Raw genomic sequence first — 3,597 nt, 5'->3', positions numbered from 1 at the left:
GTGTGTATAATAACTTTTATCTTTATTTTTGCATCAATTAATCAAGCTTTAAGCTTTTGCAAAGCTTTCTTAATAAATTTAAGATTTGGACTTTAGGGAGAAGGCCTAAGACCACTCCTAGAGACCTTTGCCTAACGAAATCAGAGGCATGAACTCAAGACCTACACATTACTAACTAAACACCTGATCAGTATGCTACATGTTTTTTTTTCCTGCTTTTCCTTCCACATTGAATCCCCCACTTCCCATCACACGAAAAAAACCTCCCAACCCAACACCCCAAAAAGGCATGGCGAGCTACTTAGAACTTGTGATTCGACTAAGCAGAATTGGCCATCTTTAGAGTCAAAACTAATTAAAGTTAGAATTTCATGTTTGCTGCTTTTTGTTTCTTTTTTTTTTTTTTTTTTTTTTTTTCCGGGAGAGAGATCCTACTAATAGTTAACATTACAACTCGCTCAACGTCCCAGCCACGCTGGTGTCGTGAGCTACAAGATCATCTACGCGGCCCTCTGAAGAGGGCGACGAGCACACTCGACCACAGAGAGCGGAGGGGCTACACTGGAGTCCTCCTGGGAAAGGCGGCCAGAACACGATCGACGCCGAAAGGGAAGCTTATGGAGAGCGCGGATGAGAGGTGCCGCCGAGGGGTCCAAGCAGGGTTTGAACCCAAGACCTTTCGGTCCTAGGCAAACACTTTACCACTTGGACTATCACCTCTTTGGCTGCTGCTTTTTGTTTCAAAACCTTGACCTGTAGGAAATGAGGTAATTATCACTTATTATGAGAAATTTAAATTTATTTACCACTGAAACCTCCCAGAATCTAGTAATTTTGAAAACTTGGAAGTGATAAGTACCTCTTGGAAGTGATTATTTCTCCATTTTCTAAGTTTGAGAGTTGCAAACACACTGAACCAGGGCTATTCTTTTATAATGCACCATTCTTTTTTTTTTTTGCAGTGTAGCCTCTCTTGTGTAGGCACTTTTTGTGTTGGTCTTGCAACTAGGTTCCATTTTGAGTTACCAGTGAGCCATTGTGCCCCATACACCACAAGGCTCTTACAATCAAAGCAAACAAGGTGCAAGGATTATGCATCATTGTGAGAACTGCAAACACATTGTTGAGTATGTGTGCAAAGAGAGACAATTCAAGTTTGGTTAAGGGTGGAGGGGTTTGAAGAAGGGCTTTAAACATAGAATATTGTTTGCAAAGAGCAAAGAAGCTTATTCTCTTAAAAAGCCATCGAGCTTAGGGGATCTAACTCTCTACATCTTCAAAGGTGTCACACCAAGGCAGTTGACCCATTGTGCGAGAGTGCAACAAGGGCCTTTCAGATGGATGGTTGCAGTAGAACCAACACCAATGTTGTTGTCTAGCACATAGCCATAGCTTTGCAAGAATTTGAGAGATGGGTCGAGTTGCGGCAAAGGAACTTGTCATGTGTAACAGATTCTTTTCTCCTGAATGAAGATAGTTTGCCTTTCATTTTCAAACTAGCATTAGTAAGGTTGTTGACTTAGCCATACTTCTCAGCTCTGTCATGTTGACTTAACCATTATGTTGACTCAAATTAGCAGTGATTTAACCATTATGTTCACTCACATTAGCAGTGATTTGAGGTTAAGTTAGCATTTCAGTGATAACAAGGGACATCAGAAAAAATAAAAAATAACAGAGTACTATTTGACGTCGATGTTTGACATCAGCTTTGGCAAACAGGTTAACAAGACAGTCAGACTTCCAGCCAAAATCTTCGAGATTTTCGCTATGGCCAAGATCTTCAGAGAGTTGAAGAAAACCTTCGAGCTTGAAAAATGGTGGACACGTAGGAAGTAAAATAGACCAGCTCGAAGAGGAGATCAGATTGCAAGCTCTGCTTAGAGGAATGGAAAGTAGGGTTTCGTCATAGCCAGGAGCTTCGAGCTCGAGAAGAAGTCTACACCGCTAGGAAGCTATGAAGCAACTAACACCATCGCAGTCCTTGCACATGCAGAGAGGACTACTCGGGCAGTGCATTATCAACGTTTCTCTCTTATCTCACCGCGTGCGCCATATCTCTCTCTCTCGCTCGTTTCTGCAAGACGCGTTTCGGCAAGGTGTATCATTTTCTCTATCGTTTTGCATTTCGAAGAAACGCTCTCTCTCTCTCTCTCTCTCTCTCTCTCTCTTCGTTTCCTCCATCTCTCATTTAGTATGGCTACCTAGCTACGCGCAGCTCTGCATCATATCGAGTGCTTAGCTCTACTTAGCTCAGTTCAACTCAGCACTGCATATTTTAAAAAAACAAACAACAAACAAAAGAAGAAGAAGAAGAAATCAACGCCTTTTCTGGTCTTAAGTCCACACCATCTTTTTTATTTCACACCATCTCCTACTCCTTGCCCTTATTTTTCAATTCCTTTGTCCACACTTTCCCTCGGATCTATATTTTGTTTAGCCCTTACCTCTTCACACATATTTGGACCTTAGGGAGATTTACCTGCCTTTGGATTTGTTTGGGCTTGCTCACATGCCCTTATGCATTGTGAGCCTTGTTCACACATTTTTTTAAATGGGTTTGTTCACGTGCATTGATGCACTATTTGGGTTTATTCACACGTCTTGAGGTTCCTTGGCGATTTTCCACGTGTGCAAGATGTGTTACACGTGTTGATGCATTATTTGGGCTTGTACACACACGATGTGCGTTTTGTGCATTGTTAGCCTTGATTCACGCATACTTTGGCATTGCTAGCATTTGTTCACACTATTTGTGTGCTTTTATAGCCTTGATCATGCACATTAGCTAGTTGTGGGCTTGTTCACACATTTGGGGTTTTTGTGAGTTGTTTATACACCTTAGGCCTTATTGGTGGTTGTTCACATGCACCTCGCACTTTGAGCATTTTGATGTTCGTATGCTAGCTGAGATGCAACATTGTGTATGTATGCCATGTATGTGCGCTATATGTATATCATGATTAGCAGATGTCTAGCTCGGATGAGCAGGCAACATTATCATGTTATTTTGATGAGCGCATGGATATGTATATGTATGGATCCTTACATCCCTTTGTATGGGATTAGACGAGGAGCTATGGTGTCTACTTAGATTTCATTGGTCGATTTGGGACCCTTTGCACATTCTAGCACTTCTAGGAGGAGTGGTATGTGTGCAAGGATGGTTTTGATCCATATCATTTTGCTGAGGATGATGATGATGTTCGTGATGCGGCTAAGGATGATTATATGGGTGATGATGATCATTCATTCATGGAATCTTGTCATGATAGTATTAGATCCTTGTAGAATATGTATCAAGCATGCTTACACTTTTGTCGCTATCACAATGGTGTTCGCATGGGCCTCAATACCTTTTACGACTCACCCACGACATTGACTAGCCGTGATCTCATTAGTTCTCATTTATCTAATGATGGAGACGATGAGGATGATGATGTTGTACTATATACATGATGATATTGATTTATCACACATACATGCACATGATCATAGTGATGTACGTGTACATGATGCCACTAACACATATGCACATGATGATGATGTATGTGATAGCGACGTATGTGAGTCAGATCATGTGGTCATGATCTTGAG

The sequence above is a fragment of the Cibotium barometz genome, chromosome 21, assembly GCF_041138505.1.
Source record: "Cibotium barometz isolate CiBa-2024 chromosome 21, ASM4113850v1, whole genome shotgun sequence".
Classification (NCBI taxonomy): Eukaryota; Viridiplantae; Streptophyta; class Polypodiopsida; order Cyatheales; family Cibotiaceae; genus Cibotium; species Cibotium barometz.
The sequence above is the reverse complement of the archived record's forward strand: the minus strand, read 5'-3'. Positions refer to the sequence as shown.